The sequence below is a fragment of the Macaca mulatta genome, chromosome 3 (genome assembly GCF_049350105.2).
Source record: "Macaca mulatta isolate MMU2019108-1 chromosome 3, T2T-MMU8v2.0, whole genome shotgun sequence".
In the NCBI taxonomy this organism is placed as follows: domain Eukaryota; kingdom Metazoa; phylum Chordata; class Mammalia; order Primates; family Cercopithecidae; genus Macaca; species Macaca mulatta.
Genome location: NC_133408.1, coordinates 85,313,363 through 85,327,361, shown reverse-complemented (window position 1 = coordinate 85,327,361; position 13,999 = coordinate 85,313,363). Strand labels below are relative to the sequence as shown.

The 13,999-nt window shown below is 41.1% G+C and overlaps 1 long non-coding RNA gene across 1 annotated transcript in view; it reads right to left on the bottom strand.

The window, feature by feature from the left end:
• LOC114676928 (uncharacterized) overlaps positions 1–13,999 on the bottom strand; it is a 49,827-nt gene that overhangs the window by 4,451 nt on the left and 31,377 nt on the right. The window lies entirely within an intron of this gene.

The following is a 13,999-nucleotide window of genomic DNA, read 5'->3' as shown; positions in this document are numbered from 1 at the left end:
AGGAAGATGAATTACACTGGGTAATGTTTCAATTAAAAAGTGAACAAAGTGTATGGCAGCCATGAAAATTCATTTTGCAGCCTTAAGTACATGGAACACATTTGAGCAAGAGCCCAATCACTCATTTTTAAATTAATTGCCATGTTTGACCCAAAGCAACACTTCCCATGGGCTGTTTCCAGCCAGCAGCTGAGTACGGCAGGGACAGCCCCATTTTGGGGAGACATAGGACTCCTCTGACAGCCAACTGTGCCTCAAGGACCCCTTGAGTCTTGCTGAACCTTCATTATTACCACATGGGGTCTAGAATGTCTCCCATCCAGTCATTCTTCCCTCTCTCCTTCATTCAGGGCCAGGATTGCAATGCAGTCTGACAGCTCTTTCAGCTTTTCCCAGCTCTCTCTCCACTTCCTATTTTATAACTCAATAAAATCCTTGCATGTTTAATCCTTTCTTGGTGTCTGCTTCTCAAAAGACATACATTCACATCAAACATAAATAAAAGTAAAAACTGCGATAACTTATTTTCTGGAATTTTGTATTTATTTCTGAAGTTTTAGAGCTTAATTTAGCTCCTTTTACATAGTACTCAATCGAACTGGTAAAAAAAGGATATTCATTTAATCAATGAATATCACAGTAAAAAATGTGTGAAATATGTAGCTTCCAATTGCACACCAAATTTTACATATTTGTGATCGTCCTTTTTTATGACATTTTATTCATAGAGTATTAGATATACATCTAAGATTGGAGACGGCTGAATAGAAGCCTTCACTAGTCATTCTCCCCATAGGAACACCAAATTGATCAACTATTCACACACAAAAAAAGCACCTTTGTAAGAACCAAAAATCAGGTGAGTGATCACAGTACCTGGTTTTAATTTCATATCACAGAAAGAGGCATTGAAGAGGGTAGGAAAGACAGTCTTGAATCACTGGCACTATCCCTCCCCATCCCCCAGCAGTGGCTGCATGGTACAGAAACAGAATCTGTGTGCTTAGGGAAGTGACAGCGTGGTGACTGTGGGACTTTGCGTTGGAACTCAGTGCTGCCCAGTCACAACAGAAAACAACACCAGGCAGAACTCAGCCGACACCCTTGGAGGTAGCATTTACACCGGCGCTAACCAAAGGGGAATAGTCCATCCCAATGGTCTGAACTTGAGTTTCAGTGAGCCTCGCCACCACAGGCTAAAGTGCTGTGGGGACATAAATAAATTTGAAAGGCAGTCTAGGCCACAAGGACTGCAACTCCTAGGCAAGTCCTAGTGCTGTGCTGGGCTCAGACCCAGTGAACTTGTGGGGCATGTGACCTAGTGAGACACCAGCCAGGGTGACCAAGGGAGTGCTTGTGCCTCCCCATCCACAACCCCAGGTAGCACAGCTTGCAGCTTCAAAAGACACTCCTTCCTTTGGCTTAATGAAAAGAAAGAATAAAGAGGGCTTTGTCTTGCAACTTGGATTCCAGCTCAGCCACAGTAGGATCTGGCACTGGGCAGGGACCTGAGGCACTCATTCCAGGCCCTAGCTCCCAGATACATTTCTAGACATTCCCTGGGCCAGAAGGGAAACTTCTGCCTTGAAGGAAAGAACCCAGTACTGGCAGGATTCATAACCTGCTGACTAAAGAGCCCTTGGGCCCTAAATAATCAGCAGCAATAATGAGGTAGTACACATCATGGGCCTTGAGAGAGACTCTGAGACATGATGGCTTCAGATGTGACCCAGTACACTCCCAGTTGTGGTGGCTATGGAGAAATACTCCTTCTTCTAGAGAAAAGAAGAGGGAAGAGTAAAGGGAACTTTTTCTTGCAGTTCAGGTACCAGTTTGGCCACAGTGAGGTAGAGTACCAAGCAGGCTCTTGAAATCACTGATTCCAGTCCTTGGCTCTTGGGTGTCATTTTTGGACCTGCCCTGGGCCAAAGGGGAGTCCACTATTCTGAAAGGTGAGTCCAAAGCCTGGAAGCATTCACCACAAGCTGACTGAAGAGCTTTTGGGCCTTGAGTGAACACTTGTAGTAGCCTAGCAGGACTCCCCATGGGTTTGTGGTGGTGGCCATGGCAAGATACTCCTCTGCTTGTCGAAAGGGGAGGGAAGAGTGGGAAGGACTTTGTCTCGTGATTTTGGTGGCAGCTCAGCCACAGTAAGATAAAGCACCAGGTAGATTCCTAAGGTTTCCGACTCCAGGCCCTTGTTCCCAGATGGCATCTCTAAACCTGCCGAGGACTAGGAGGAACTCACCACCCTAAAGGAAAGGATGCAAGCCTGGCTGGCTTTACCTGAAGCTGACTATAGAGCCCTAGGGCCTTGAGCAAACATAGGCAGGAGTAAGGTAGTGGTTACAGTGGGCCTTGGGTGAGACCCAGAGCTATGCTGGTTTCAGGTCCAAACCAATGCAGTCCCAGTGGTGGTGGCCACAGGGGTGCTTCTGTCACCCTTCTCCCAGCTCCAGGCAGCTCAGCACAGAAAGAGACTCCACCTATTTGAGACAAAGTAAGGGAAGAGAATGAGAGTTTCAGCCTGGGCATCCAGAGAATTCTTCTGGATCTTATCCAAGACCACTAAGGCAGTACTCCTATGAGTCTGAAAGAGCCACAGCATTACTGGGCTTGGGGTGCCCCTTAATGCAGATATGACTGCAGTGACCAAAAACATAGATCACAATACCCAAGTACCTTTAAATACCTAGAGAGCCTTTCCAAGAAGGACATGTACAAACAAACTCAGACTGTGAATACTACAATACCTAACTCTTCAGTGCTCAGACACTGATAAACACCCACAAGCATCAAGACCATTCAGGAAAACAAAACCTCACCAAATAAACTAAAAAAGGCACCAGAAACCAATCCTGGAGAGACAGAGATATGTGAACTTTTAGACAGAGAATTTGAAATAGCTGTTTTGAGGAAACTCAGTGAAATTTAAGATAACACAGAGAAGGAACTCAAAATCCTATTGATAAATTTAATAAAGAGATTGAAATGATTTAAAAGAATCAAGCAAAAATTCTGGGGTTACCAAATGCAATTGATATATTGAAGAATGCATCAGAGTTTCTTAACAACAGAACTGATCAAGCAGAAGAAAGAATTAGTGAGCTTGAAGATAGGCTATTTGAAAATACACAGTTAAATTGTCATCAGTTTAAAATAATGGGTTATAAGATATTATTTGCAAGCCTCATAGTAACCTCAAATTAAAAAATACAATGAATATACAAAAACTAAAAAACAAGATACTAAAATATATCACCAGAAAATTCCTTTCCTTAAAAGGAAGACAGGAAGGGAGGAAAAAAGTAAGAGAAGACCACAAAACAACTAGAAAATAACACAAATGGCAGGAGTAAATTCTTACTTATTAATAATAACATTGTATGTAAATGGACTAAACTCTCCATTCAAAAGACACAGAGTTTCTGAATGGATTAAAAAAAAAAAAAAAAACCAAAGACCTGTTGCCTACAAGAAACATACTTCACCTATAAAGACACACATAGACTGAAAATAAAGGGATGGAAAAACACATTCCAAGCAAATAGAAACCAAAAAAGAGCAGCAGTAGTTATACTTACATCAGACAAAGTAGACATCAAGACAAAAACCATAAAAAGAGACAAAGAGGTCTCTTTATAACAATAAAGGGGTCAATTCAGGAAGAGATAATAAGAATTGTGAGTATATATGCACTCAACACTGGAGCACCCAGAAATATTAAGCAAATATTATTAGAGCTAAAGAGAGCTCTAGACCCCAATACAATAATAGCTAAAGACTTCAACACCACACTTTCAGCATTGGACAGATCATCCAGACAGAAAATCAACAAAGAAACTTTGAGCTTAATCTGCACTACAGACCAAATGGGCCAAAATTTGTAAAAGAAAAGAAATAATAATGATTAGAGCAGAAATAAATGAAATTGAAACAAAGAAAACAGTTCAAAAGATCAATAAAATGAAAAGTTGGTTTTTGAAAAAATAAACACAATAGAAAAATATTTAGCCAGACTTAGAAAAAAAAATAGAGAACACCCAAATAAACAAAATCAAAGATGAAAAAGGAGACATTACAACCAATGCTGCAGAAATTCAAAGGATCATTAGAGGTTACCACAAGCAACTATATGCTAATAAATTGGAAAACTAGAAGAAATGGGTAATTCCTAGATATATGCAACCTAGCAAGATTAAACCATGAAGAAATTCAAAACCTGAACAGACCAATAACAAGTAATGAGATGGAAGCCACAATAAAGACTTCCAGCAAAGAAAAGCCTAGGACCTGATAGCTTCACTGCTGAATTTCACCAAACAAGAACTAATACCAATCCTACTCAACTTATTCTGAAAAATAGAGAGGAGAGAATTCTTCCAAACTCATTCTATGAGGCCAGTTTTACCCTGATATCAAAACTAAAGACACATCAATAAACAAAAGCAAAAACAAAAACAAAAACAAAAATACTACAAGCCAATATCCCTGATGAGAGCTGATGCAAAAATCCTCAACAAAATACTAGCAAACCAAATTCAACAACACATTAAAAAGATCATTCATCATGCACAACTGGGATTTATTTGTGGAATGCAAGGATGGTTCAGCATATTCGGATCAATGATCACATCATATCAACAGAATGAATGACAAAACCATATGATCATTTCAATTGATGCAAAAAAGTGTTTGATTAAAATTCAGTAACCCTTCATGATAAAAGCCCTCAAAAAACTGGTTATAGAAGGAATATACTTCAACATAAAAAAAATCATATATAACAGACCCACAGCTAGTATGATACTGAGTGGGGAAAAACTGAAAGTCTTTCCTCTAAGGTCTGAACCATTACAAGGATGCCCACTTTAATTACTGTTATTTAACATGGTACTGAAAGTCCTAGCTAGAGCAATCAGACAAGAGAAAGAGAAAAAGGGCATTTATCTAACTTGGAAAGGAAAAAATCAAATTTTCCTTGTTTGCTGATGATATGATCTTGTATTTGGAAAAACCTAAAGGATCCACCAAAAAACTATTAGAACCGATAAACAAATTAAGCAAATTTGCAGGATACACAATTAACATAGAAAAATCTGTAGCATTTCTTTTTTTTGAGACGGAGTCTCACTCTGTAGCCCAGGCTGGAGTGCAGTGGCCAGATCTCAGCTCACTGCAAGCTCCGCCTCCCGGGTTCACGCCATTCTCCGGCCTCAGCCTCCCAGGTAGCTGGGACTACAGGCGCCCGCCACCTCGCCCGGCTAGTTTTTTGTATTTCTTAGTAGAGACGGGGTTTCACCGTGTTAGCCAGGATGGTCTCGATCTCCTGACCTCGTGATCCGCCCGTCTCGGCCTCCCAAAGTGCTGGGATTACAGGCTTGAGCCACCGCGCCCGGCCGCTATTCTGTAGCATTTCTATATGTCAACAGCAAACAATCTGAAAAAGAAATTTAAAAAGTAATTCCATTTACAATAGCTACAAATAAAATTAAATACCTAGGAATTAACCAAAGAAGTGAAAGAGTTTTACAATGAAAACTATAAAACATTGATGAAAGAAATTAAAAAGGACACACAAAAAATTTGAAAGGTATTCCATGTTCATGGTTTGAAAGATTGTTAAAATGTCCAAAGCAATCTATAGATTCAATGCAATTCCTACTAAAAAAAAAATGACATTCTTCACAGAAATAGAAAAAACAATCCTAAAATTTATATGGAAACACAGAAGACCCAGAATAATCAAAGCTATATTGAGGAAAAAAAAAAAAAAAAAAACTGGAAGAATCACATTGCCTGACTTCAAATTATACTACAGAGCTAAAGTAACCAAAACAGCATGGTACTGGCATACAAACAGACACATAGACCAACAGAACAGAAAAGAGAACACCAAAAGAAATCCATACATCTACAATGAATTCATTTTCAACAAAGGTGCCAAGAGCATACAATGGAGAAAGGACTCTTTCTTCATTAAATGGTGCTGGGAAAACTAGACATCCACAGGCAAGAGAATGAAACTAGACCTTTATCTCTCACCATATACAAAGATCAAGTCAAAATGGGTTAAAGACTTAAATCTAGGACTACAAACTATGAAACTACTAAATTCAAAGTATGAAAACATCAGGGAAATTCTCCAGGACTTTGGATAGGGCAAAGATTTCTTGAATAATACCCCATAAGCACAGGAAACCAAAGGAAAAATGGATAAATAGGATTACATCAAATTAAGCACCTTCTGCACTGCAAAGTAAACAATGAACAAAGTGAAGAGACAACCCATGTAATGGAAGAAAATATTTGCAAACTACTCATCTGACAAGGGATTAATAAACAGAATATATAAGGAGCTCAAACAACTCTATAGGAAAAAAATCTAGTAATCGGATTTAAAAATGGGCAAAAGATCTGAATAGACATTTCTCAAAAGAAGACATACAAATGGCAAACAGACATATGAAAAGGTGCATAACATCACTGATAATCAGAGAAATACAAATAAAACTACAATGATATATTATCACACCCCAGTTAAAATGATTTTTATCCAAAAGACAGGCAATAACAAACACTGGTGAGGATATGGAGAAAAGGGAACCCTCATACACTGTTGGTGGGAATGTAAATTAGTACAACCCTAGGAGACCAGTTTGGAGGTTCCTCAAAAACCTAAAAATAGAGCTACCACTTATCCAGCAATCCCATTGCTAGGCATCTACCCAAAAGAAAAGAGATCAGTATATCAAAGAGATATCTGCACTTTCATGTTTATTGCAGCGTTATTCACAATAGCCAAGATTTGGAAGCAACCTAAGTGTCCATCAACAGATGAGTGGATAAAGAAAATGTGGTATACACACACAATGGAGCACTATTCAGCCACAGAAAACAATGAGAACTTGTCATTTGCAATAACATGGATAGAACTGAAGGTCATTATGTTAAGTAAAATAAGCCAGGTACAGAAAGACAAACTTCATATGTTCTCACTTATTTGTAGGAGCTAAAAATTAAAACAACTGAACTCATGGAGATAGAGAGCAGAATGATGGTTATCAAAGACTGGAAAGTATAGTAGGGTGAAGGGAGGATTGTTAATGGGTACAAAACTATAAATAGACAAATAAGATACAGTACAACAGAGTGACTACAGTCTACAATAATTTATTATACATTTAAAAATAACTGAAAGAGTATAATTGCATTGTTTGTAATACAAAGAAAGGATAAATGCTTGAGGTGGATAAATACCCCATTTACCCTGATGTGATTATTATGCATTGTACGCCTGTATCAAAATATCTCATGTACCCTGATATAGTTTGGATATATGCCCCTGCCCAAATCTCTTGTTGGAATATAATCCCAGTGTTGGAGGTGGTCCCTGGTGGGAGGTGTCTGGGTCATAAGGATGGATCCCTGATGTCTTGGTGCTGTCCTCAAGGTACTGAGTGAGTTCTCAGGAGATCTGGTTGTTTAAAGTGTGTCCTATCTCCCCAGCTCTCTCTTGTTCCCACTCCTGCCACGTGAGATACTTGTTCCCCCTTGGCCTTCCACCATGATTGTAAGCTTCCTGAGGCCCCACCAGAAGCAGATGTTGGTGCTATGCTTCCTGTTAGCCTACAGAACCATAGCCAATTGAATATTTTTTCTTTATAAATTAGCCAGTCTCGGGTATTCTTTTATAGCAATGCGAGAATGGCCTAACACTTACCCCATAAATATATATACCTACTATGTATGCACAAAAATTAAAAATCCCAGCACTTTGGAAGGCCAAGGCAGATGTATCACTTGAGCTCAGGAGTTTGAGACCAACAGTACATGGTGAAACCCCATCTGTACCCAAAATGCAAAAATTAGCCAGGCACGGCCCAGTGCGGTGGCTCACACCTGTAATCCTAGCACTTTGGGAGGCCAAGGTGGGTGGATCACTTGAGCTCAGGAGTTTGTGACCAGCCTGGCCAACGTGGTGAAACCCTGTCTCTACTAAAAATACAAAAAATTAGCCAGGCGTGGTGGTGCATGCCTGTAATCCCATTTACTCAGGAGGCTGAGGCAGGAGCATCACTTGAACCCAGGAGGCAGAGGTTGCAGTGAGCCAAGATTGTACCATTGCACTCCAGCCTGGGCAACAAGAGCAAAACTCTGTCTCAAAAAAAAAAAAAAAAAAAAATTAAATTAGCCAGGCTAATGGTGGTATGCATGCCTGTGGTCCCAGCTACTTGGGAAGCTGAGGTGGGAGAATCATGGGAGCCTGAGAAGTCAAGGCTACAGTGAGCCCATGATTGCGCCTCTGCACTTCAGCCTGGGTGACAGAATGAGACACTGTCTCAAAAAAAAACAAAAAAAAGAAAAAGAAAAATTGGAAAAAAAAGTCAGAGAATGTGGGATTCAGCAGATGTCTAATGAAATCTTTGATTTAAAAAATATTCCAGTCAGGTGTGGTGGCTCATGCCTGTAATTGCAGCACTTTGGGAGGCCGAGGTGGGTGGATCACCTGAGGTCAGCAGTTTGAGACCAGCCTGGCCAATATGGTGAAACCCCGTCTCTACTAAAAATACAAAATTAGCCTGGCGTGGTAGCCCAGCTACTCAGGAGGCTAAGGCAGGAGAATCACTTGAACCTGGGAGGCAGAGGTTGCAGTGAGCCGAGATTGCACCACTGCACTCCAGCCTGGGTTACAGAGTGAGACTCAGTCTCAAAAAATAAATAAATAATTTTAAATGTTCCCAATTCTAACTGGGAGACAAATACATTTTTTAGGCATTAGATTAAAAAGGATTTTAACTCACCACTTCAGTGTCAATAGATGATATATCAATATCTATTACTAAAAAGAAATAACAATGACTACTGTTGCCTTAATCTTCCTTGTCATTTCTAGCATTATTATGTCCTAAATAGGTGGCTTGGAAACTACCCTTCATTTTCTAGAATAGCATAAAAACATCAAATGTACGTTACCACCAATACAGTGGGTGTCTTGGAAACCATGCAGGAGCCTTTAATCTCCTGGTCACAGTTTTTTGTATCCTTTCTGGCAATTTTAGGGAGCTCACTAAGAGCCAAATGTTATCATAGTTTAGCCTAAGCAGAAAATAAAAGTCCCTTGAGAGCTTACCTTATGGTTTTTAATAAAGTGCTTTCTCACTTTCATACAAGCTAGACGAAGTTAATTAGTTTGGATATGAGAAGCTGCTCCCTGTCCTCTTTCCCCTCCAAGCACTAATTAATATTAATGAGTAAAGGGATAAAATTACTAAGTGCTCCCATAATTGTACTAGTGGATCATTTCCATAGGATGATCCTGAAATCCAGATAAATAGGACTAAATGTGGACTATCAACCATGAGAGAGTTGCCAGACCTTGCTATAGATTTCACTGAAAACCCTGATAAGAGGGCTCTCCCCACCTTTAGGAAAGGATTTAAGAGGATTATTTTCCAGGAACTGATTGATTTTCTAATAGTGATGTTCCCGCTTTCCCTTCCTCCTTATTGCTTTCTTTTTTTCTCCCTGTTTGGCAGAGAGAAGCATCGAGATTTGAGATTCTGCCATGCAAATTATTTTAACTCTTTAGATGCAATGCTTTCAGGCTTTTATCCCAATGCTTCATGAGACTAAGAAGACAAAAGCGAGCACCACATTTTTTTGTGAAGTGAAGCTCTTGAAGGAGGATGTCAACAGTGTGATAAAATGGAAAGATGGTCTGCAGACTGAGAGATGATGTCAAGATTGGTAAAAAGCAAGGCCCGGGCTCCTTCAGCTGCTCCTGCAGGGAGCTGAAAGTCATCTTCTGTGAATGTCTCAAGCCCAGGTAGAGTTAAGGTGTTCTCAGCATATTAATTAGGCTGCCAGACTTGAGACAAAGAAAACCCACGTCTCTAGGGAATTACATCACTCAGTTGTAACCACCTTCGCTCCGTGGTTCTGGCATCACTGGGACTGAAATCTGACCCGGAGATGTTTCATAGGGGTTAAACGTTACTACTTTCCTACTGAATAGTAGAGTAAGGCATTTTGTGGAGATTCTGGGTCTGAAAAATGAGGAGAGTATAAGAAAATGAAGAGGTAGGCATCTTGTAAAAGGAAATCTATTGTGTTAGAATAAAACCAATAGTCATTTGTAGCGAAATGTATATATACTCATGAAAGCTACATTTGTATGTAGTAAGAAGCTTTAAAAACAGGAAGAAGGTCCATGTCATACATACTCAAAATGTTTTTTTTGTTGTTGTTGTTGTTTGGTTGGTTTTCTTTTTGTTGTTGTTGTTTGAGATGGAGTCTTGCTCTGTCACCAGGCTAGAGTGCAATGGCGCAATCTCGGCTCACTGCAATCTCCACCTCCCGGGTTCAAGTGATTCTCCTGCCTCAGCCTCCCGAGAAGCTGGGACTACAGGCGTGTGCCACCACACCTGGCAAATTTTTGTATTTTTAGTAGAGACGGGTTTCGCCATGTTGGCCAGGCTGGTCTCGAACTCCTGAACTCAGGTGATGCACCCATCTTGGCCTCCCATACTGTTCGGATTACAGGCGTGAGCCACCGCACCCAGCCATACTCAAAAAGTTTTAAGCATCTTGGTCGACAAGATGAATGGAGAGCTATATGGCTGACTGACAGAATCAGGGGGAAAAAATAACTCCCAATTATATTTACAAGTAATTAAAGATATGGCTAGAATGCATCCAAATGATGGAAAGTCTCCATAATATTTAAGCTCTGCCTGTTTCCCTCACAAATGTCTTCGTTACAGATTCTAGCCTCGTTAAGACAGCCACACAGAAATGAAGAGATTCTAAATAGGGTAGTGGCAGAGCTTGGGAAGGGTTTGAGGGATAGTCTTAGGGTTATAAATAAAAACAATGGGCTGGGTGTGGCGGCTCATGCCTATAATCCCAGCACTTTGGGAGGCCGGGGTGGGCGGATTGCTTGAGGCCAGGAGTTCAAGATCAGCCTGGCCAACGTGGCAAAACCCTGTCTCTACTATCAGGTTGGTGCAAAAGCAATTGTGATTTTTTTACCATTAAAAGTAATGGCAAAAAAACGCAATTGCTTTTGCACCAACCTAATAAAAATACAAACATTAGCTGGGCATGGTGGTGCAAGCCTGTGTTCCCAGCTACTCAGGAGGCATGAGAATCACTTGAACCTGGGAGGTGGAGTTTGCAGTGAGCCCAGATCATGCCACTGCACTCCAGCCTGGGTGACAAAGTGAGACCCTGTCTAAAATAAATAAATAAATAAAAACAGTGGAGCAAGCCTTGAAAAACGCGGACCTGCTGTGTACCCCACAGCCACGCTCCAGATGCTTCCTGTGGTGGTTGCTGCTTCACTGAAGAAAACCTAGGATGGGAAGATGCTGGAGCTTTTCTGGTGAGATGATATTTGTGAACTGTCTTTGCTAGCAATTTAGAAAGCCTGATACTTTGATAGCTCTTTCTGTCCTTTGCTGCTTCCAGAAGGGTTTAGAACAGGTGGCCAGGGGAAGGGAGTTAATGCTTCCTCCCATTTTTCTTTTTACCCTCTGAATTGCTATTTGGACAAAGATGGACTATAGCTCACGAGTACAGCCTAACCCAAAATGGTCTCGAAAGCAAAAAGGACGATGTACAATATGCCCTTATTTATATTAAATGTTAATTATTCAAGCATTTCTTTACTGCAAAATGTTGTTTCTCTATGCCAGGCTAAAATAATTCATAACAACGGCCCCTGAGGTCAGGGTTAGCCAAATAAGTGACCGGCAAAGGATACACTCCAGGGGCTCTAATTCTTTTCCCGTACTCTTACCCTTTATTCCACAATTAAAGACAAAGTTTAAAAACAATTATTTTCAAAAGAGAACGAATATTAAATTCACATTGAGTACATGACATAAAACTTCACTTTAAAAAATGAAACGATGAAAAAGCCCTTCCTATGCCTTTATGCCTGTCTTCGTTCATGTGCTGGAATTCCCTTCTTTCTTATTGGTTTCCTATTAAAATCTTACTCGAGGTTTTGACTGAACTAAATAAAATCTACATTCAGTAGATCCATTGGTTTTGCTCTTCAATCCATTACCATTTTGTTTTGCCCTTAGTATTCCTGGATCAGAAGTTACCAGCAATGTTCTCCCTCCAAATCAGCACCTCATTTTCAGGTCCCATCCAGCAGAAACTTGGTTACATTGAATTTCGGACAGCCTCTTATACATTCTACAGTTCTGTATTTCCCTGGCTTCTGCAATACCACTTTCCCCTGCTTTCTATTTGTCTTTTTTGTTGTTGTCTTGGCACAGGGTCTCACTCTGTCACCCAGGCTGGGGTGCAGTGGTACAATCTTGGCTCGCTGCAGCCTTGACCTACTGAGCTCAAGCAATCCTACCACCTTGGCCTCCCAAGTAGCTGGGACTACAAGCACACACAAACTTCATCCAGATACTTTTGTTTGTTAGTTTGTTTGTTTTGTAGAGATGGGGGTCCCATTGTGTTGTGCAGGATTGTCTTGAATTCCTGGCCTCAAGTGATCCTCCCACTTCGACCTCCCAAAGCTTTGGGGTGACAGGCATGAGGCATGCCACCTCACCTATCCTACTTATATAAAAATCTGAACCCCAAGACTTACTTTTTTTGTTTTTGTGTTTTGTTTTGACACAGAGTCTCATTCTTGTTGCCCAGGTTAGAGTGCAGTGGCACAATCTTAACTCACTGCAACCTCCACCTCCAAGGTTCAAGCAATTCTCCTGCCTCAGCCTCCCGAGTAGCTGGGATTATAGGCACATGCCACCACGCCTGGCTAGTTTTTGTATTTTTAGTAGAGACGGGGTTTCACCATGTTGGCCAGGCTGGTCTCGAACTCCTGACCTCAGGTGATCCACCCGCCTCGGCCTCCCAAAGTGCTGGGCTTACAGGTGTGAGCCACCATGCCTGGCCTAAGATTTAGGTGTTTAATGGAAGGAAGCAGTGTCAATGGAGTGCCCTCAGTGACTCCTCTCTGGCTAAAAGTAAGGAAAGCAGTGAGTGTGCGCATGTGCACGTGTGTGCACACGTCTCCACATTCTTGTAGATAGGAGCCTGTTTAGGTCAGACCAGCTATTCCAGCTATTTCTCTCCATATTTAAAGGGAGGGGATGTGTGGGACTAGAAAAATGTTGTTTCTCAAGAAGGTCTGTATACTAATGGTCCCAGAGTTCCAAAAGACTAGAACCTTAACAATTGGATGCTATCCTTACACTTTCCCGACAGTCTCATCTGTCTCCTCCCTCTGCTCCTCCCAAAACATTTCAGATAAGAATTACAAGACATCCAACCCCTTCTAGCACCTCATGAAGTCATAGACCTTGTCTCTTGGTTAATCCACCTATCTTATAGGTTGCTGTGGGAAGGAAACTTGGCAGCCCACCCATGTCAACCTTCAGTTCCCTATGCAGACTGCCATGCCCTTGAAGAACCCCGGAAGGTTATTGGCTCCATTGGAGTAGCCAGCATTTTGGTGACACGTGGGGTTCTTTTGGGACTCAGTGTGTGGGCATTCCTTACCACTCCTTAGTCTGTTCTACAGGGAGATTTCAAGAGTTGAGCTCTCAGTAGAGTTTCACTTCTGTCTTACATTCTTTGATACAAATGGTCCTCTGAAACCCCCATTTGCTTTGAGCTCATCTGCAGAAGGGCCATTTACAGATGTATTGAACAAACAGCAGAGTAACCAGCCCTTCCCTTTCTCTAACACAGACTCCTGGAAACAGTGAAAATCCATTTCTGACTGAGAGTATATACATGTTTGCCCAAGAATATGGTCTATAAACATATGATCACTGCAAGCAATTCTCAACCCTTTTTGAGCACATTGGCCTCAGGTGCCACAGGTGCCTGGGTCAGAGGTACCAGGTGACAAAAATCAGGGGACACTGTCAAGAACAAGAACTCCAGAAGAAGGCTGCCTGGGTTCAAATGCCAACTCCACTACTTATTCACACATCACCTTTGAGTCAGTTATTTTACTTTT